The sequence below is a fragment of the Rhinatrema bivittatum genome, chromosome 6 (genome assembly GCF_901001135.1).
Source record: "Rhinatrema bivittatum chromosome 6, aRhiBiv1.1, whole genome shotgun sequence".
NCBI lineage: Eukaryota > Metazoa > Chordata > Amphibia > Gymnophiona > Rhinatrematidae > Rhinatrema > Rhinatrema bivittatum.
In genome coordinates this window covers 129,799,938-129,822,374 of record NC_042620.1, presented here as the reverse complement: position 1 = coordinate 129,822,374, position 22,437 = coordinate 129,799,938, and the positions used below count along the sequence as shown (strand labels likewise).

At 41.7% G+C, this 22,437-nt stretch overlaps 1 long non-coding RNA gene across 2 annotated transcripts in view; it reads left to right on the top strand.

Annotated features, from left to right (window-relative positions):
- The first annotated feature begins 1,672 nt into the window (after positions 1 to 1,672).
- LOC115093227 overlaps positions 1,673 to 22,437 on the top strand; it is a 30,975-nt gene continuing 10,210 nt past the window's right edge. Inside the window, exons 1-2 of one of the 2 annotated variants that reach the window (XR_003857236.1) lie at positions 1,673 to 1,810; positions 2,531 to 2,641. This is a non-coding gene — a long non-coding RNA (uncharacterized LOC115093227). Of the gene's footprint in view, positions 1,811 to 1,836; positions 2,308 to 2,530; positions 2,642 to 22,437 lie in introns of those variants that run through there. The other variant, XR_003857237.1, reaches the window with a different exon arrangement.

The window sequence follows — 22,437 nt, the reverse complement described above, 5'->3', positions numbered from 1 at the left end:
CATATTAGGTGCCACCACTCAGGAAAAAGATCTTGGAATCACTGAGGACAATTCTTTGAAATCCTTGGCCCAGTGCATGGTGGTGGTCTAAAAAGCAAACAAAATATTAAGTATTATTAGGAAAAGAATGGAAAATAAAATAAAGACTCAAATGCCTCTGTAACAATCCATAGCTGAACCTCAAGTATTGTGTGCAGTTCTGGTCCCTCTTCTCAAAAAGATATAGTGGAACTAGAAAAGGTAAAGAAAAGGGTGACCAAAATGATAAAAGGGATGAAATGGTTCCCTTATGAGGTGAGGATAAACAGGTTAGGACTCTTCAGCCAGGAGAAGAGACAGCTGAGAGGAGATATGATAGAAGTCTACAGAATCTTGAGTGAGTTGGAGGGTAAACAGGAAATGGTTATTTACCCTTTCAAATAGTACTAGCACTATGGAACATGCCATGAAGCTAAAATATAGCACATTTAAAACAAATCATGGAACATATTTTTTCACTTAGCGCACAATTAAACTCTGGAATTTGTTGCCAAAGGATATGGTGAAAGCAATTAGTGTAGTTGGATTCAAAAAGGATTTGGACAAGTTTCAGGAGGAAAAGACCATAAACCACTATTAGTCATGTAGACTTGGGAAAGCTGCTGTCTATCCCTGGTTATAAGCAGGAAGGATTGGATCTATTCCTTGGGATCCTACTGGGTACTTATGACCTAGCTTGGCCACTGTCAGAGACAGGATTCTGGGCTTGATGGACCTTTGAATTTGACCCACTATAGCCTTTCTTATGTTCTTATTCAAAGTGTAAGGGTCCAGAAAGCTTGTCAGCAGAACCCTGGGAGACCCATGGTGTGATTAATGGCCCACTCAGCTCACAGATGTGCTCCCTCAAAGTATTGAAGGTGGGAAAGGGGGTTATACTAATATTTAGTACTCTCACATACTTTAAAGTTGTCACATTTGTCTTTTTTATGTTTCTCACTGGCTTTTTCTCATTTTGCATTCTTCCTTTGGCACTGTAAGGCTTAGCGATACCAGTAATATGAGCGTTCTGGGCAACTTGAGATGCAAAAAAAGAAAGGTTGTTAACTTTAAAAAATGTATCTTCTGCTCTCACTATTTGGATGCCTTTCAGCTGAGAATCTCAGGTAATCATTCATGCTGTTTCTTGCTTGATTCAGTTTGGGCAAGGACAATCTGTAATTTTAAATCATGCGTTACCACCTTTGTAAGATTTCCACCGCATACCCAGGGCAATTACTTGTTATGACATTTGTAAATAAAATGTGTGTTTCTCCATAAGCAAAAAAGGCCCCCCTCGTGTCTCTATGGATGGAGCTCTCCGCAAAAGAATATTTTGTCTGCTATACAAATCTAGCAGGAACCAAATTTGCAGTGAGTGAGTAGCTGGCTGATGTTTTAATCCTCTTTAAATCCACATGTACCACTGATTAAGCGAGGGACTACTTGCTGTGCAGCCAGGCAATACATTTTCCTCAATCTTACCCAAGGCTTGTCTTTACAACTCAATGTCGTGAGTCTGTGCTGGAAAGCCACAAGTAGCCGAGCCTTTGCTGCTGCTGCTTGGGGGCTAGCAGATCACTTAGCTCAGATAAATTTCTACCTCCACAGGGATTTTCTCTTCAATTTGTTTTTTTTGTTTTTCTGGAATGCTGAGCAGTTCATTCTCCGGCTCAGACACTCACACACATTCTGTCCCAAGGGATCAGGAGGAAGAAGGCTGGGGTGCAGCCGCTGAATTTTCCACCGGTTAAATTGGCAGTTTCCTACTGTGTGGAGTTGCTAGGAGAAGGTGAATAGTCATGATGATTGCAGCATCAGCTGATACCCATATGCCTTCAGCAAACAACCTGTAGAGCTCTAAAATCTCTCTCTTTCACGGGGATTTATATATTCTTTCAAGGGCTGCCTCGGGGTTTCTATTGCCTTTTGTTTTGTCCAGTGAATCATTGCATTTGTTTTTGTTAACGGCTGCATGTTAGACCAGTTGCAGACGAGACGAGCCGTGCCATTGCTACACCGCTAGTTCTACCCTTTGGTTTCCTAGTCAGTCCCATGTCTCCAATTTGCATAGCACAAATCAGTCTGTTTTTTTTATGGCGTGCCCAAAGTGCTTCACGTTTCTTCGCCATGGCTGTGAATTCCGGTAGATTGCGAGAGTGCTTCTGCGCTGCAGCCAGTGCACAGGACTAGAGAGAAATGAACTGCAAGTGGGAAGAGCTTGAGCCCTCAGATGGGCAATAGTACAGTACGCCGGCTCACATGTGTGGATCATACTTGTTACTGTAGGTCAGAATAGCTCTTCATGCTGCTAACTGCCTAGAAAAAAAAAAAAAACAACCCATCAAAGTGAATAAGAATTCTAGCAAAAGCTTTTCTCCTCTTTGTAGAGCTGAGGTGTTTTGATAGACACGAGTCCTCTACTGTTTAATGTGTCGATCACCTAAGATTTATAGCGGACTGGGGAATGCTTTGCATGCTGCTGATCCTGACTGTAACTGTATTGCCATAGGACAATTACCATGGGGTCTACAGCTTCTGAAACGGAGGAATGTGAAAACACCTCTTTAAAGTATCTAAAAGGAGAGCAGACGGAAAAAATGTGGCAGCGGTTCAAAGGAATGTAAGTAGCCTCTCCTTCTTCCCCTCTACTCTTTCATGCAAAAGATCTGTTGAATAGTAGCCCAATCTGTGGATGCAGAGTAAAATGGTTTGTTAAACAGGTGTTCTTGCTTTCTGAATCTGTTTCTTTAAAAAAAAAAATCTGAAGTGCATGTGACATAACTTATTGAAATTGCCCCTTTGCATTAGGCAGAAGAGGACCTTAAATACTTGTTTGTTAGGTCTATGTACAATAGCTTATTTGTGTCCTCTTAACTCTTTCTACTCTGGGCTGTAATATTGTTCCTCGGAGCATGTTACTAAACTGCATCTGGAAAGTGATTATATCTGGAGACGATCTTAGATCAAGTGCATTTGCATTGTGAGCCCCATGCTGATCTGTTCAGGATATCATTTTAGCAAGACATAAGAGAAGGCAGATAACATTGCCCCTGTGGTGTGTGTGAATACTGTAGATATGTGGGTCGCACCCCACTCTTCTGGCACATGGTTTGGAAAAGTGCTTAGGTGAAAGACATATCTTTGAAGAAAAATCCACAGCATCTATACCTTCCATACATTCTGATTTTGCCATTTGTTTAGGTGACAACAGATCCTTAGTAATTATTTATTTATTTATTTATTTATTTTGCCAAAGCAAACAAGCCATTGGTAAAAGAATTGTGTTGCTAACTAAAACTTGAAATGATAATTAAATCTGCTGGTTGGCATTTGAAGCCACAAACTTGCATGATAAATGCCTGTATGCACATCTGCCTCAAAAGCTCATGGAAGGATAATTCATGTTTTCCCGTTTATTCCAAAGTGTCCTGGTATTTCAAGTGTATGAACAGTTTAAATGAAGAAATTTGATACAATGTGAGCTAGAAGCTATAGGAGAAAAGTGATTTCTCGGTGCCAGAAAAAAATGTGTTCTCTAGCAGATATAAGTATTGAAGCAAAACATATTCTGTAGTAAGATTTGCAGAAAAGGATGGGCACTAATTATTTTAGTTCATATTTTGAAACTCCATTTCTGTAGATGTTTCATTTATCAAATATGTTTCAACTTTATGAACAGAAATGTGTTCCTTTTAAATGTGTCTATGATCTGATTCTCTCCACAACATATTCTACAACAGTTTAGCTATGCACGCTATCATTTATCCTCCCATTAAACTAAAGGAAACTCTTTTTCTGGTGCTTTATGATCTCTGTGGTCCACTCCTGCAGGTGTTTTTCTTCTCTCTGCATGCTGTCTATATATATTCAGAGTATTAAAAACCACACATTCATCTTCAGGCTACTTGCCTTATTATTTATTAGCATTTTTAAACAAATGAAGCTCCAGGAATCAGTAAACAAAGTAAATTGTAGTGTTTTATGGCTCCCGTTATGTTAACAAAATGGCTCAGTTTTGCTGAAGAGCTGCAGGTTGCTGGGGTAACCTGCTTTCTTAAAGCAGCAGTGCCATCTACTTTGTGCCTGAAAATATCAATCTGCTTGTTTCTGAGCTTTTTTTTCCCCCTGTTCATCGTCTTAGATTACTTTTGTTAGATACTTCTTTAACCTTTTTCCTCTCGATAACGTGGTGCATCTTTTATCATAACACCCCCTCTCAGTCCCGCTTCTAATGCTTCATTCTTGATGGAATTCAGAATCTAAAGGCCTGATTCAACCAAATCCTTTTTGGCCTCTAGAAGAGGAACAAATTGTAACTTTTGTAAAAGCAGAAATGTCATAGATACTCTGTAATGGACTGATGGAAACAAGAGATGCAACTGGCATTTCTCATTTCTTTGTGTCTTGATATATCTATCTATTCCTTTGTGGATGGCAGGTTTTCCAACATTAGTATATTGAAACAACATGAAAACATCGGTGACATTTGCTATTTTAGTTTCATGTCAGTTTCAAAGCAAAACAGAAAAAAAAGAACAAATTATTTTTTATTTCATGTTTTCATATTATTGCATGTTAAAACCAGTCAGTGGGCACTAAAAGGGGGTGGGGGATGAACATTTTGTAATAGCACACTTAAATTTCCTGGCCAATATGCATATACGTTACACCAGTTTTCAAAGCAGAGTTATGTGTATGAGTCTACTTTGAAAATCATCCCACCATGTTTTCCTACACATTTACATCTGCTATTTGGTGCATGTAAATTTTTGGGAAAACTTATGTGCATACATTTGAATTTTTTGAAGTATGCACAAAAGTATGAACCCCTCCCTACCTCCACCCCCCAGGAATGCCTCCGCTCAGTCCAGGTAAACTTATGCATGTACATGACATATGCGTATAAGTTTACTTGCATAATGGGTAAGCAATTTGGTAAAAGGCCATTTCTGCACATAAAACATTGTTTGAAGTGCAGAAGTCTCATTGAATAATACCTTCCCTATAAGTTCAACAAACACTAAGTAGGTTTAGCATGCAGTAAACATTTTAGCATGTACTAAAATCATGGGGAGGGGGATTTTCAGTGGTTTGTGGTTCAGTGCCTTTCCCGTGGCTCAGTGGCTAAAGTCTACATGTACAAAGAATCTGCAGACTTTAGCCTGAATTTTCAATGTGGACTTACATGCATAGTTCCATGTTGAAAATTAGTTGGTATGCGTGAACACCAGCTCTGCCTACACGCATGCATTTACATCTACTTTGCAGCAGGTATAAAGATGTTCATGAAGATTTACAGGCATACTTTTAAATTTATAAAAACTGAAAATTGAAAGTTTTTGCCTATAAACCCCAATGTAAAGCGAGTAATGTTTGTAATATAAATACAAGTTAAAAGTTATCGCTCTGTTCTCAGTGAATTGACAGTCAGATGATGACTACTGTAGCTTCAACAGATGAAGTGGATAAAGGAATAAGCTGAGAACCAGAGAAACCAAGGGTCAAATCCTGTTTCCCCCACTGGCACTTGTGATCTTGGGCAATTTATCCTCAGCTACCTACTTATATTTAAGTAGGTGCCCACTGCCTAGTGGGCAAAGACTTATTGTACAAGAATGCCAAAACAACAAATTAAGCATAATGGGATCAAGATTCAAATAGTTTGTCTGGCTAAGTTTGGGACATAATCAGACAATCCACAGGCTTTCAAAATTTCCGTGCTTTGACTGCCCCGAGTTATCAGGCTAAGTAGTTAGCTGAATAAAACGTATCTGGATAATTTGGAGGCATTCCGGGAGCATTCCAGGTCAGAATTAAGTTGGCTGGATAAGATTTATTGCTATCCCAATTTAAGAACATAAAAAGTACCATGTTGGGTCAGACAAGGTCCATCAAGCCCAGCTCTGTCTCTGACAGTGGCCAGTCTGGGTCGTCTCTGACAGTGGCCAGTCTGGATCTCCTTATCCATCAGATCCCCAATAATTGATCCGTTTCTTGTATCTTACTCCCAGAGATAAGTGCTGGCTTTCCCAAATCTGTCTGGCTAATAACTGTTTATGGACTTTTCCTTCAGGAACTTGTCTAGTCCTCTTTTGAACTCCACTATGTTAGTTTCTTCAACCACATCCTCCGGTAACAAATTCCATAGCTGTATTTGTGCTTAGTGAAAAAATATTTCTTATGATTTGTTTTAAATCTGCCGGTTGTTAATTTCATGGAGTGTCCCTTAGTCCTAGTGTTCTTTGAAAGGGTAAATAATTGTTCCTTATTTACCCATTCCATTCCACTTAAGACTATAAATCTCAGTCATATCCACTTTCAGTCATTTCCTTTCCAGGCTAAAGAGCCCTAATCTGTTTAGCCTTTCTACATAAGGGTCCTTTTCCATCCTCTTTATCATTTTTGTCACCTTTCTCTCTACCTTTTCTATGTCCACTGTGTCTAATTTGAGATGGAGTAACCAGAAGTACATCATAAATCTATTCAAAAGCATTATGATATTCTCAGTTTTGTTTTCTAATCCTTTTGAAATAATTACTGATGTTCTATTTGCCTTTTTGATTACTGCCACACACAGAGCCGGTTTTTCAGGTATTGTCCACAAGGATTCAGAGGTTCTTTTCCTGGGTGGTGACTCCAAACACGGAACCTAGCATCGTGTATCTATAGTTGGAATTATTTTTTCTTACATGCATTACTTTGCATTAGTCCACATTACATTGCATCTGCCATTTAGAAGCCCAGTCTCCTAGTCTCACAGAGTCCTTTTGCATTTCTTCGCAATCCACTGCTGTTTTAATGAATCAAAAGGTTTTGTGTCATCTGCCAATCTGGTCATCTCAGTCGTTCTCCAGATCATGTATTATATGCTAAACAGCACATGTCCCAATAGAGACTCCTGGGGCACTTCACTAATAATCTTTCTCTATTTGGTAAACTAACCATTTACTCCTATCTTCTTCCTGTTTTTTTTTTTAATTATCTCTTTATTAATTTTTCAAAACATTACAAATAAGGATTCCTTTCCTTACCATAAGGTATAGCATCATCACTACAAACCCATAAAGTAATCATATAAACACAAACCATATTACTTATGCTATATCCTTATTTTACCATGGAATCTGAGAGATCAAATTTAGGTAATTTATGGGGCAACCTACATTAAAACTAAAATATTAATACATAAATAGAAAGTGGTCGAGTTTAATCATTTTCCTGATACACAACGGAATTCAAGCTGTTCCTTCTTTAGAGCTCAGGAATTTTTCTAGATGCTCCAGTTCAAAAAAAACCATAATGTACAATCTCTATTGTCATAACACATTTACATGGAAATTTTATCAGGATTTGTGCTCCAAGAGCACGTGCTCTAGAACATAAGTTCAGAAATGTCTTTCTACGGATTTGTGTCGATCTTACTACGTCTGGGTATACCCAAATTCTTTCTCCCAAGTACAATTTATCTCTGTTCCTAAGAAAATTCCTCAATACATTATCTCTTTCAGCAGGAGTTGTAAATAAAACAAGTAATATACCTCTTCTCTCTATCTGTTCTTCCTGTGAGGTTTCTAAAAAACCTGAAAGATCTTCTAAGGGTGACAGTGTCGCTACCTCACCCCTAGGAACATCTGTATCTCTTAGGGGGATACCTTCTCCTTTTTTTCTTGAAAGTTTCAGATATAAAATAAACTTTTGTTGTATTTGGAATATTCGTAGAAGGAAATGACAACACTTCTCTCATATACCTACTAAATTGTTCCTTGGGAGAAATAAGTTTACATTTAGGAAAATTTACCATTCTCAGATTGTTATATCTGAGGTTATTTTCCAGATTTTCTATTTTCTTATCTAATCTAGAGTCTCCCTGAATTAAATTTACCTGAATTTCTTTAATTTTAACTATTTGAGAATCTAATTCTTGTACTTTAATGGAATTAGATAACACTACTGGATTAACTATTGTAACCTGTTCCTGAAAACTTTGAAAAGCTTGTGTTAAAGAAATAATTGTTTTCTCAAATACAGAAACTGCATTCCATAATACATCTAAAGTAACAACTTCTGGTTTCTCCAATAATGTAATCTCAGGTATTTTGAATGGAGATCTTTGGAAAAACTCTTCCTGAACTCCCCTTTTCCATTGTTATTCCCCTTACAATGGTGCTTGGTAAACTTATACCAGAACCAGTTATTGTCCCGTTGTTAATTTCTTTCAAGGCGCTCAAAACTTCCTCGCCTTGAAGTTGACCATATTTAGGACCAATTGTATCTCCCTCGATCGCATCCCCCACCTGTGGCAGCTGTGGTCCCAGGGGGGTCTGCAGTATCAGTTGATCTATGGACTGGTGGAGAGGGGGTCTCAGGAGCCCCAGGGCTCAACGATGTTTCATTGAGGGGTTCTGGAATTTGCTCCTGTTCCTGCAACCCAGCCGATGCTCCTGGGACATCCACGACCGTGGGGTAGAACTCCTTAATCTTAGTTTGTACTGGGGAGGACTGACGTAGGGTCAAGGTACCCTCCCTCACCTTCCCCTTCCTCTTTGTATGTGGCATTGTCAATAGGAAATCTTTTCCACAGTATAACTAAGAAAAGAGTTCTTCTTACCGACTTCTTTCTGAAATACAATTCAATCTCTCAGTGAGGGCTGATCATTGAGAGTGGCTGAAATATCTTGAAAAAGGAAAATTTTCTAACACTTTGGAGGGATTTCTCAGCCAAAGCTGCGCGCCCCTTTAGCGTGCGCGGCTTAGGCAGCAAGCCGGCGTTGGCTGTGCGCTGCTGCACGCCAGATTTTAAGCCAGGTTCCCGGCTCACAAGGAAGTGACATCACACCATGCCCCCTTCCTTACCAGGACTCAAGTCTGATCTTGGTAGACTCTAAATACGGCAAGAGTAGCCTCCTCGGCTGACACAGTCCTTGCCTCCTCTCACAGTGGCTCAGCCCCTCTTCTTCCTGTTTTTTTATGCAGTTACTAGTCCACCTCCGATTCTATGGCTTCTCAATTTCCTGAGGACTCTTTCATGAAGGACTTAGTGCATTTGGATTTTCAGATGGCATTTGACAATCAGCTAGCTCACCTTTATCTGCATGTTTATTTACATCCTCAAAAAAATCTAGTAAAAATGATAAGACAAAACTTTGCTTTGCAGAAATCCATGTTGACTCTCCCATATTAAACCATGTTTATTTATGTAGTCAGTAATTTTGTTTTTAAGAATAGCTTCACCCATTTTGCCCAGCACCAACTTCAGGATCACCGAATAACTTATCTGGCTACCTTTAGGACCGCTGGAAAGCAGTCCTAGCCAGATAAATATCTGGCTAACTCAGACTTTAGACTTTATCTGGGTATATTCAGCAGAGCACCTAATTGACAGTGCTCTGCTGAATATCCTCATAAGTTATCTGGCTAACTTTAGCCAAATAACTTTCTGCTCACTGACTTACTGAATATAGACCACAAAGTATTTCACTTATCAAGAGGAGGAACAAGATTAAGAAAGAAACAAATCATTAATAAATAACATAATAAATGAAATATATTTATAAAATGTATATACCGCATAATCAGTGCAATATAGTATCTAAATCAGACAGTACCATCCATGAAAGAGTTAAACATGGCTCTTCTGTACTTATGGACTTGACCAATTGAATCCAAGGATCTAATTGTTGGAATTTATGACAAGAAATCAGACATTTTCTGCAGATCCCAAAATATATAAAGGTAAATTTTCAAAACTTATCTGAATAGGAAAGTTTGCTGGATAAACATATTTGACTAAACTTAGTCGGGATCTTCAGTGGCACAGATAAACGTATCTGTTTAACTCAAACTTATCTGGTTAACTTTAGATCTACTCAATAGCAAGTCTGAATATCTGGCTAACTTTAGAGATATTTAGGCTTAACCAGTTAATTTAGCCAGATAAGTAGCTATACTCCAGAATTCTCCCATCCTGTCCACCACTTAGATGGATAACTATCCAGTCAGAGAAATAGTTATTTGGCTATGTAGATGACACTAAACGCGGCTAAATATTCAAACACTGTCAATTAGCTGGATAAATCCAAACTTATTCCTGTAAGTGGTGCTGAATATTGGCTTAAAACAGTTTCAATTACAACTTTATATTTTACTGGGTATTTGAGGGGAAAACAGCACTGTAAGGACTGTGGACCCTTGTTGCTGTGGGGAGGTTGACTCAACCAACAGGGTAGGCCTTGTAGGTCCTACCTGACAGCTGGCAGAGCTAGGCTGGTGCAAGATTGGTCTAGGGCTCCACCTTTACCAAGCCCTTTCCCCTTAGGTTGAGATCTCGGTTCTGGGGGTCAGCAGGATTTAGGTGTGAATCTCGTAAAGTGCAGCATGATGGGAAGCCCCAGTTGTGGCTAGGGTCAGTCATGGCTAAGGTCAGAGACAGGTGGTAGACAGGAATGGTTGTGATTCTGGCTAAGATCAGAGGCAGGCTGCAGGTAAGAGTGGTCTAGATCTAGGCTGTGGTCAGAGGCAAGGGCAGGCAAGAATGGTCAAGTCCAGGTGGTGGTCAATCTGAGAGTCAGTCCGAGGACAGGCAGGGCTAGGAGAGATGAGGAATACAGGCAGAGCTTGGAGAGACAAGGCAGGCAGGCAGGGCTTGGAGAGTCGAAGCAGGATCAGGGGGGAACAGAAGAGACCAGGCAGGAGTGCAGCAATTCACATTACTGGCTGTAGTCGACTCATTACTGAAGCAAGGAGTGAGTGTCAGGAGGCCCTTTTATATAGGTCTTGGCATCTGACATCATCATCAGGTGTTGCGGGCCTTTTCCCACCGTGGGCACTTTAATTGGAGCTGAGTCCCACAGACGTAACAAGCACCAGTTTTAGCCACTTCTGATCGAAGTGCCAAAACCCGCTTCCTTTTAACCTACGTTTATCGTACAACATCTGGATAAATCTTAATTTTACAGCTCATAAATGTTGTAGGAGCCAATGTATTAAAGTATGATAATGCTACAATGTTATTGTAAGCAGTTAGCCTTCTTTAACATTGATGTTAACATGCACATACTATGATAGAATTAACACAAAATGTATGCTAATGAGCTAATGAAATGCAAAAGCATGCACAATAGTTCTTACTTATGTGGCATCCTTCTTGGTTAACCACTATATGTCTCTAGCATCCCATTAGTCAGCTAGAAAGTATACCGTAGTTCAGCATCTCCTCCAGAGGCTGCCTTAGTAGTGAATCTTTCTTACAAATAGGGACTAAGACAGAAAGAGGTATGGCAACTGAGTTCAGCTTTTGAGGAGAAAGGAACTCCTTTAGTTTCATTTGAGTAAGACTTACCCCCTCACTGAGTACATATGTTTGGAGGTTATTTCCTTTCTGGGCCCTTCCTGACAGTTTGGATTTGCCTCTTCTTAGAGTAAGAGACTTTCTTTATGATTTTTGCTATTTTTTTAAGAGAAGACCACTGAAGTGGAATTCTGGTCATTTTGGTGATGGCAGTTCCCCTGATCCGGATGCCAGGACACTGAAGGCCTGACGGAATCCTGTCTAGGAGAGAAACAGATCTGCAGGGCAGCGATTCCCCCTTCAGTGAATATTTTTGGCTGTAAGAGATTTATACTATTTTTGGTTTGGCAGGAGGTTTTTTTCTTGTCCACCCCTCCTTGCCTGGAGCTGGGCTGGAAGGCGCAGTTCTGAACGTCACCATCTGACCCCTCCTTCTGAGAGGTCCATTAACTATAAGGAAGAAGGTGAACAAATCTGAAGACCCTCAACAGAATCTTCACCCCCAGGGACACAGGCACAAGCTGGGTAAAAGGACTAAACATCTGTGGATTCAAGTAGGATTGTCCTATGTTTTACGGGGAACCCTGTGCAGAATACGATTTTCCTGAATTACTGGACTCTTATACATTCAGAGAAGGTAAGATTTTCATAAGGAATCGGAGCCAGAGACACTTATACATCAAGAAGACAGTGAGTTGTAATTTAATTTATTCAGAATTGGACATTGAATTAACTTTTGGAAGAATCAGTAAACTATTATTTGAACACCCAGTTCTGTGACCAGTGCATTTGTCCCGGCAGCAGTACAGGTTCTTAGAAAAGCACATCACTGCCTAGGACATAAGCAAGAGCTTCTCCCCCCCCCCCCCCCCCCAGAAATGACCCACACCTTGGGGATAAATGAGGGGAATGAAGAAAATCAGTGTAGACGGCCCCAGAACTATAAATTCCTTTGTGAGCTCTTGAAAAAATATTCCACTTTAAAGAAATGGCATAAAAAACTTAAGCATACCTCAAGGGTGCATAACTACATTTTTGTGATACCATCTACATTAACATGTGTACTTTACATATGTACTTTGCAATTTCTGGTAATGCGTGTCTTATTTGCATTGGCCATTTTTACACACCCTGTATTTACATAATCTAATGAGCAGTGTTAATGCACTTTAGTATATCAGCCCCTTAATTCCCGAGAAAACCCAGTCAGGTTCCAAAATAAAAGTAACCAATCACAGTGCTGGTATTAATAATAGTGTCTATCAAGGTTTCTAGCTTCTGTGTCAGCAATAGTGGGTTAATTATTTAAGCAATGCTTGACAATGGCAAATATGCACATGCTCTAGGTAAAATAGTTTCCCTAGAAATCTGAAGACAGTGAAGACAACTAAATAGTTCTTTAAAAGTTGAATTATTTATTTATTTATTTATTTTTATTTAAACAGTTTTATATACCGACAACCGTTTGCACATCGTGTCGGTTTACATGTAACTTAATAACCAAGGTAAAAGTAGGCATTGCCTTTACATGGAACAAAGAACAATAAAAATGCAGTAACAAAGCAAAAACTAGAGATGTTAGGGGGGGGGGGGGGATATATAACTGGGATGAATAACTGGGAGTGACGTAAATGGGAGTGGGGAAGGAGTAAAACAGTAGCAAACAGGATAAGGTTATGTACAAAATTCAAAGATACATTAGTATATAAAGCTGGCTCATGTTTGGGGGGAAGAAAATGGGAGAAGGGGGGTTAGAGGGGGCGGCTGTTAGAAGAGAAATATTAGAGGTGGGTCAAGGAGGGGGAGGGTTGGTAGGTGAGGATGGGGGGGGGGTAGGCTTGGAGGAAGAGCCAGGTTTTGAGTTTCTTTTTGAATTTGGGTGTGGAGGTTTCAGTGCGAAGGTCAAGAGGCATGGAGTTCCATAGGGAGGGGCCGGCGAGGGAAAGGGCTCTGTTGGTTGTGGATATGTCTAATAGTTTTTATAGAGGGAGAAACTAGGGTTCCACGGAGGGAGGAACAAGTTGGTCTTGTGGAGGTGCGAGGGAGGAATGGAGGGTTTAACCAGTTGTAATGTTCGTTGGTGATGCTTTTGTGGATGAGGGTGAGGGTTTTGTAAATGATGCGTGATTGAATGGGAAGCCAGTGCAGATCAATGAGGGTGGGGGTGATGTGGTCTTTCTTGTTGACATTTGTGAGGATGCGTGCAGTAGCATTCTGAAGGAGTTGTAAAGGTTTGATGTAAGTCGCAGGGAGGCCAAGGAGGAGAGCGTTGCAGTAATCAATTTTTGAGAAAATAATAGATTGGAGTACAGTGCGGAAATCAGAGAAATAGAGAAGGGGTTTGAGTTTTTTAAGGGTTTGTAGTTTGAAATAGCAGCTGCTGAGGATAGATTTGATGTAAGGTTTGAATTACAGAACTAAATTGTCCCCTAGAGAAATTAATAACCCTTAGACTACTTATTTGAAGTTCATTTGAATATTTTCCAGTTTCCTGGATTTTGGATTGTTATTGTTCAAATATATTATTTGCTTTGATGCTGAATACAATAGAAAAGCAACAAAAATATAAAATATCACACAGAATATATCAACAACACTGTCAAACATGCAAATCAATCCACTTATGTAAGTACAGTAAAATCAATTGATTTTTTACCTTTACAAGTTGACAAAGTTTAGTTAAAATAAACAAAAGCATTAATTGGCTTCACTATTTTATAAAAATGATAAAATCTCTCATGTCTTTTTGCAATAATGCTTTTACAAACATTATTCCATCAGATATTAATTTCTGTTTGCAAGCTATCTATTCAGTTATTGAGAATCACTTTTGAGGCCAAGGACATCAAAATATACATTAATTTACTTTCACATTAAGAGGCCAATGTAATAAGACCAGTGGTGAAATTGGCTCTAGTTGTCTGTGTGTATTTTTATAGCGCGTGCCTGCAACAAAAGCAGGTGCCTCCATGGGATATAATAAAGGATGTGAATGCAAATGAAATGTGTGTAGAAAATCCACACAAAAGTGAAACTCATGCGAAAATGCATGCAAAAATATGCACTTATGGTCCTATGTAATAAACTGCGCAAAAACCCACGCTGAAACCCGCATTAATGTGACCCGCGAGTGATTCTTCCCTTTTATAAAACAGTGAAGAAGTTAGTGGTCTGGGAGTAGAACTGAAGGTGGGGAGAGCAGTGTCTAACCTCTTCATGTTATGTCTCCAACTGTGTGGCAGTTGTACTGGCGGATGCTGGCAGGTGCTGGAATGCAGCAGAGATTTCTACAGCTGACCCACAAAAATGTTCCAAACCCAGAGAAAGTGAAGGTAATCCACGATTACCTCAGAGTAAACTGGTCTCCAGGCATGCCCTGAACCAAGCGCTTAAAAAAACTGTGTTCAAAAACCCGCTGTTGTGTTTGTGGCATTGTGTGGACCCTTAGTCGCAGTGGAGATGACTCCTCCCATGGGGAGAGGCCCTGTGGGGGACCACAGCAATAGGCTAAACGCAGAGAGTGGAAGGTGTAGGTGGAAAGCTTTATTGTACTGCTGTAGATAGATGGTATGAGGCAGGAAGAAAAGGCACTAGAGTCTGGCAAGGTGCCAATATGTTCTGACAGTCTCAGATGTAGAAGTCTCACCGAGATGTTCAAGGTAGATAGGAACCCGCAGTGCGGGATAAGCCAAGCCTGGTGGGTGGAGTAGAGAATCGGGTCATAGAGGTACTCACTGGAGCATAGTGCAAGCGTCTTCCTGGCAATGAAGATGGTGGGACCAAAGGTCCATGGTGCAGGATACACTGGACTGGTTGGCCCTCGAAGAGCGAGTACCTGATAGTACAGAAGATCCTGAAATAAAGAGAGAGACCCCCAAGGAGCGGTTGTCGAGTTAGTAGAAACCCCAAAGGGTAGTTGCAAGTGAGAGGCCCCTGAGGAGCGGGTGCCTAGAGCTTCATCAGGAGCGAGATTCCCCGGAGGGTAGCAAGGCGTCTAAGCGAACAACTTAGAGCGGTCAGAGTGGCTAAACCGAAGTCCTAGGTAGTGTAGCGGAGACTTAAATACCCGGAGGTATTGACGTCATGCGGTGGGGACGCCCCCGAGGTTCCCGCCATGACGTGTACATAGGCGTAGGCAACATGTGTGCGCGCCCTAGGAGGCCACGGGAAGGAGCATGGTGGACTGGGACACCCATGCTGAGTTGGAGACGCCGAGGGTTTCGGCACTCGGCACCGGAGGCAGCCATCTTGCCCAAGGAGGAGGAAAAGGGTAGAAAAGAGGTAAGGCAGAGCCGTCGCAGCCGTCTGCGACCGACAGACGCAAGACCCGCACTAACCGATGTGTGACTCCCTGCATAGCCCATGAATACGTAATTGCCTCATTTGCTTGCACTCAAGCTAAATGAGCTGTGTGTTTTTAAAGCGGGTTTATGCGCACATTTTCCTGTTCTGAACACTTTATTACATACCCATGTAAGGCAAACGTGGGGAAAAAAAAACGTATAAAAACGCGCACAAGTACACACAAAAGTGTGCAGTAGCTTTATCACGGCAATACATAGACTTCTTAGGCAGCTGATATTCCTAAGCAATGGACTTGTATGAATTTGTATGATACATTACATTTCTATACCTTCAAAATATTATCTGCTCCCATATTATAGTATCAGATTCAAAAAGTAATACAGCATATGTTAAAACATTCCTATATTAAGCAAGCAAAAGCAGCATTTGTTCTTTGCTAGTGCTGTGAATTTACTATGGCTGTATATCCTATGAATAATAAAGTTTGTTAGAGATGCTGATCATGAAATCCTTAGGGACCTCCTTTCTCCCATACTTTGTCAAAACCGGTGCAGTGCCCTTCCTCACTATTTTTGATCCATTTATAAAAATTATATGCTATTTTAGGAATATATTATTTTAGCCAAGATCTGTAAAAATTATGCCTATTTAATTAATGAAGGTATTTCAATGTTAATTGCTAAAATGTAGTATTGAAGTTGAATCCATTGATAATTCTGCGAATGACAACTACTACTACTTAACACTTCTATAGTGCTATTTGATGTATGCAGCACTGTACAAATAAACTATATAAAAGACAGTCTCTTCTTTGTAGAGCTTACAATCTAATCAAAACAAACATACAGGGCAAAAGAGGCTTTGGGAATTTATATATTAAAAACTTAATGAGGCTGTAAGCAGATCAATCGGGGGTTAAGATGTAAAAGCAGCCTTAAAAAGGTGGGTTTTTAGATGGGATTTCAATAAGGCAAAAGAGGGAGTATGATACACCAGCTCAAGCATATGGTGCAACCAATTGGAAAGCTGTGTTGTGTTTTTGATCGTTGTACGATTTTTATGCTATTTATCAATTTTTATTTGTTAATTAAGTCATTTTATAAATCACTTAGAGCTTGTGCATAAAGCTATTAAGACATTTTAATAAACAAAGTAAACAAAGCATGGAGTTGGGAATTGGCATAGATGAGGACATAGATAGGAGTGAATTTGCTGATGAGTGGCGTGCCCAAGGAGGGATGTAGAGAGAGATAAGAGAGGAGAGGTAGGAAGGAGCTACAGAGTGAAGACTCTAATAGGTGAGTAAGAGGAGCTTGTACTGTATGTGGAAACAGATAGGTAGCCAATGTAGTGACTTTGGGGTAGATTTTCAGACCGCGCGAATAGGCGTACTTTTGCTGGCGCATCAGGCGCAAGCAAAAGTACGCGGGATTTTAGTAGATACGCGCGTAGCCGCTAAAATCCTGGATCGGCGTGCGCAAGGCTATCGATTCTGTATAGCCGGCGCGCGCCGAGCCGCGCAGCCTACCCCCGTTCCCTCCGAGGCCGCTCCGAAATCGGAGTGGCCTCGGAGGGAATCCTCTAACGCCCTCCCCTCACCTTCCCCTCCCTTCCTCTACCTAACCCACCCGCCCGGCCCTGTCTAAACCCCCTCCTTACCTTTGTCGGGGGATTTACGCCTCCCAGAGGGAGGCGTAAATCCCCGCGCGCCAGCGGGCCGCTAGCGCGCCGGGACGCGACATGGGGGCGGGTCCGGAGGGCGCGGCCATGCCCCCGGACCGCCCCGGGCCGTAACCATGCCCCCGGGCCCGCCCCCAAAACGCTGCCGACACGCCCCCAAAACGCCGCGCGGCTCGGGCCCGCCCCGACACGCCCCCCTCGGAAAACCCCGGGACTTACGCGAGTCCCGGGGTCTGCGCGTGCCGGTAGGCCTATTGAACATAGGCGCACCGGCGCGCAGGGCCCTGCTCGCCTAAATCCGCCCGGATTTAGGCAGATTTAGGCGAGCAGGGCTCTGAAAATCCGCCCCTTTGAGTAGATGGGTTTTATGGATGTACTGACTTTGGCAAAAGATAAGTAGTGCAGCTAAATTTTGAATTGATTGTAGTGGAGAGAGATGGCTCACTGGGACACCTGTGAGGAGCGGGATGCAATAGTGTAAGTAGGAGGTGATGAGAGAATGGAACAGGGTTCTGGTAGTGTGTTCAGAAAGGAAATGATGGATTTTGGTAATGTTATAGAGAAAGAAATGGCACGTTTTAGCAGAGCTTTGGATTATATGTAGAGAAGGAGAGAGTGGAGTCGAAGATGACTCCAAGGTTACTGACTGAGGGAACTGGGAGTATGGTAGTGTTAGTCACAGAAAAAGAAAAAGAAGGAAGAGATGAAGTAGGCTTGGGGGGGAAGGGGAAAGATAAAGAGCTCAATCTTATCCATGTCGAGTTTAAGTTGGCAGTTGGACATCCAGTGTCAGACAAACAGGCTGAGTTCTGGAACTGGATTCATGAAGAAATTTTGGGGCTAGAGATGTAAATCTGGGAGTCATAAGCATTAGGGATGTACATTTGTTTTAAATTAGTTTGTAAAATGCAATGAATAAGGGGCAATTTGTTTCATTTGGGGGGTTCTGAAATGAATTGAGGGCCCCCTCAAATTAAACAAATCTTATTTGTTTAATTCATTTAAAACCTCCAGTTGGACCTAGGCCTAGGTCTGAGGCCAGGGCATCACCTAGGGCATAAGCCGAGTTCCAAAGCAGAGGCAGTAGCCTATGCCCAAGTGCGACACTGGTGCCTCGGCCTAGGCTTGGGTTGATGCTGGGGCCTCAGCCGAAACCTGAGCAAAGACCCAGAACACCATGAAAAATAACTTACCTGATCTGTTGGGTGTCCGAAGTTGTGGCCAGGCTGAGTCCCAAGGCCTTGCCTGACACAGGGCCCAGTCTGGAGGTTGAGACCTGATGCTTGGGCCTTGGCCTAAGCCAGAGCCTGGGCCCAGCCTGATGCGAGGGCCTGGTATGGAGGTCAGATCCCAACACCTGGGCCTCAGCTCAGGCCCAGGACTGACGCCGCAGTCTGGCAGGAAGTCCAGGTTCTGTCACCAGGGTCTTGGTCTAGGCCTGATGCTATGGCCTGGCTCAGTGGCTGAGTCCCAACACCAGGGCCTTGGCCTGGACCCAGGCCTTATGCTGGGACAAGGCCTGGAGGCCAGGTCCTGGTTCCTGAACCTTGGCCTAGAATCAGGCCCAGGCCTGGAGCCCAGGCCTCGGACACCCTCTTTGAAGGTCTTCTTTCTTCTTGGTGGTAATGACACTCTCTGCTGGGGTCACGTCACTGTTAATTAACTCAGATACCTCCTCCCTAGTGGAGGGTGCCGTTTTTCTGTACGACTTTCCTAACTCCAACCCCATCTAATCTCCCTTCACACAACAAGCTCCGCTAGTATTAGCGTTAATAGCCACCTTTCAAAATGTTATTTATACTTATATTTTACTATCTAATCTTCATTTCCCTTCTCATTCCAAGTTATTGTTTTCCCTTGTTTTATGTAACTGCTTTTCTGCACTTTTGTTAAATGGTAAAGTTTCACCCCTGTTTCTTGTGAACCAGCATGATGGGACCACCGTCTTGAATGTTGGTATATAAAAAACTTAAATAAATAAAATAAATAAATAAAATGAGCATTTTTACAAGCCTTGAAAAAGATTCATTCTCAGAGTGGAAGCTTTTATATATTTCTTGGAGGAGAAGGCAAAGAAATGACAAGTGAGGAATTGCCCTGAAGCAGTGTTCCCACGTAACAAATGGCCACCATCGGCTTTGGTTGTCAGTATTGTGATTGTACAAAAGAATTGAGCAATCCACCACAGTATTAGAAGATATACTACAATGACAGAAGAAATTTAAAGAAAGTCCTTCTAAGGTTTATAAATCAAAGACTGTTGCTCTAATATAGAATGCATTTTGAAAAACACTTTCCATTTTTAGTGCAATATTTGTGAAAGCATTTTCCATATTCATATAACACCTCATCAATTAAAAAAAAAAATTGTTGAAAATTCAAAATTTGGAAGAAAAAAACCTTTTACATTTAAAATGGAGGTTGGAGAGGTTTTTTGACCTTTGAAGTAATGATGTTGAGGTATTATAGACATGGCATAGATATTCTGAGGTAGAGTTGCTAACTGGCTTCAGATTTTCAGGACAGGTTGATCCAGTTCTGGTTTTCTCCCATTGCATGTTGGGACTTATTCTGATTTCTCCATTGTATTCCCTACAAAAGCAAGACTATAAATACCTGCATGCAGGGAAATAAAACCAAGACTGGATCAACCTGTCCTGAAAATCTGGTGCCGGTTGGCAACCTTATTCTGAGGTCTTTTTCCTCTATTTAATAATGTTTAAAATATTAACAATTTTGAATTAATTGTGTGAAAACATAAGAAATGGTCATACTGGGTCAGACCAAGGGACCATCAAGCCCAGCATCCTGTTTCCAACAGTGGCCAATCCAGGCTGCAAGTACCTGACAAGTACCCAAAAACTACATATATACCACGCTACTGATGCTAGTAATAGCAGTGGCTATTTTCTAAATCAATTTGTTTAATAGCAGGTTTGGATAAGTTCTCCAAGAACTTATCCAAACTTTTTTTAAACCCAGCTACACTAACTATGAAGGCTAATTTGATTGTGGTTCGGTAGAGAAGGATCCACCAGAGGAAACACTGAATTTATTTATTTATTTATTTATTTATTAACTTTTATTTACCGACATTCGTGCAGCACATCATGCCGGTTTACAATGAACTCAGGTGGAAAATACAGTGTAACGATAAAACAATATTTATAATAATGATAGTAAATAAATAACTGGCAATAACAATTAACAATGTGGGGATGGGGAAGAGAGGAGAACAAAGGCAGATAGAGAGATGAGAAGTAAAGGAATGAAAACTATAGGAATAGAGGGAAACTATGTACAGATGACGGAGTGCACAGGTCTCATTAACTTGAGTATAGGTATCAGTAACTTAAGTACAGGTTTCATTTACTTAAGGAGGGACTCATGAAGACTTGAAAGCCACCAGTATTACTTGGGCTAAGGTGTTCATTCGGAGAAAGGTTATTTGAGGGAGATTGAAAGGTGTACGGGGGGTAGGGGGTAGAAGGGGGAAGGGGGCGGTTGGGAGACAGAGGATTGGAAGGTGACTAGGAGTGAAGAGGGGTAGGGGTGGGTCTGACGGAGGGGGGGGAGCAGCCGGAGGATGGTCGAGACAGGGAGGGGCTGGAGGGAAGAATTTATGTTTGGTTTGTGTCAGGGTAGGCCTGTCGGAAGAGCCATGTCTTGACTCCTTTCTTGAAATTGTGGAGTGATGTCTCTTGGCGTAGGAGGGTGGGGAGGGAGTTCCAGAGGGTGGGGCCAGCGATGGAGAACGCTCTCCCTCTGGTATGAGATGAATGTGCTGATTTGAGGGATGGTGTGTGGAGAGTGCCTGTATGGGCTGTTCTTGTAGGTCGGTCAGAGGAGCGGTAGTGAGGCATCTCATCAAGCCAGGTGTGGTTGTGTTTATGAAGGGAGCTGTGAAGGATGGTTAGGGTTTTGTATTGTGAGCGGAAGGAGATGGGCAGCCAATGTAGGTCCTTTAGGATGGGGGTGATGTGGTCCCTTTTACGAGTACTTGTTATGATTCTGGCCATGGAATTTTGTAGAATCTGCAGGGGTTTGATGGTGGTGGCAGGGAGTCCTATTAGCAGGGAGTTACAATAGTCCAGTTTTGTGAGCATGGTGGTCTGTACGACAGTGCGGAAATCGTGTGTGTGGAGGAGGGGTTTGAGTTTTTTCAGGATGTTTAATTTATAGAAACCTCCCTTTAGGAGAGCTTTGATGTGGGGTTTAAAGTTTAGGTGTTGATCTATGAGGATGCCTAGGTCTCTTACAAACTGGGGCTGGGAGAGGGCTGTGGTTGTGTTCTGAGGATTGTTCTGTCGCATGGGGAGGGTAAAACGTTCAGGCTGATTAGAGATGACGAGTAATTCTGTTTTGGATGTATTTAGAGCTAGATGGAGCTCAGATAACAGCGTGTTTATGGTAGTGAGGCAAGATTCCCAGTGTTGCAAAGGTTTGCTTATGGACCCTTGAAACGGTATGAGAATCTGTACGTCGTCTGCATATAGGAAAAATTTCAGGCCTAGGTTGGAGAGGAGGTGGCATAGCGGTAAGAGATAAATATTGAAGAGGGTGGAGGATAGGGAGGATCCTTGGGGGACACCTTGTGTGATAGGTATGTGTGAAGATTCGTATTTGTCGATTTTTACGAGGTATTCTCTGTTTGTGAGGTAGGAGGAGAGCCATGTGAGGGCGGTGCCGGTGATACCTATTTCTGCTAAGCGGGTCATTAGAATTTGATGGTTGACTGTATCATATGCAGCTGAGATGTCTAGTAGGGCGAGTAAGTACGAGTTTCCATGGTCCATACCTTTAAGTATGGTATCTGTCATGGCCAGTAGTAAGGTTTCAGTGCTTCGGGCTTTACGGAAACCGAACTGTAGAGGGTGGAGGATATTATGATCTTCTAAAAAATCAGTCAGTTGTTTGTTGATTACCCTCTCTAGGACTTTGGATAAAAAAGGGAGATTGGAAATCGGACGGTAATTGGCAGGGTCTGTTGGGTTAAGGGTGGGTTTTTTTTAGAAGGGGCTTGACTATGGCCAATTTGAGTGGGTCTGGGAGGCTGCCAGCGGTGATGGAGCAGTTGATTAGGTCTGTAATGGGTTTGGTGATGGCGGGGGTGATAGAGAGGAGGGTTTTTGAGGGAATGGTAT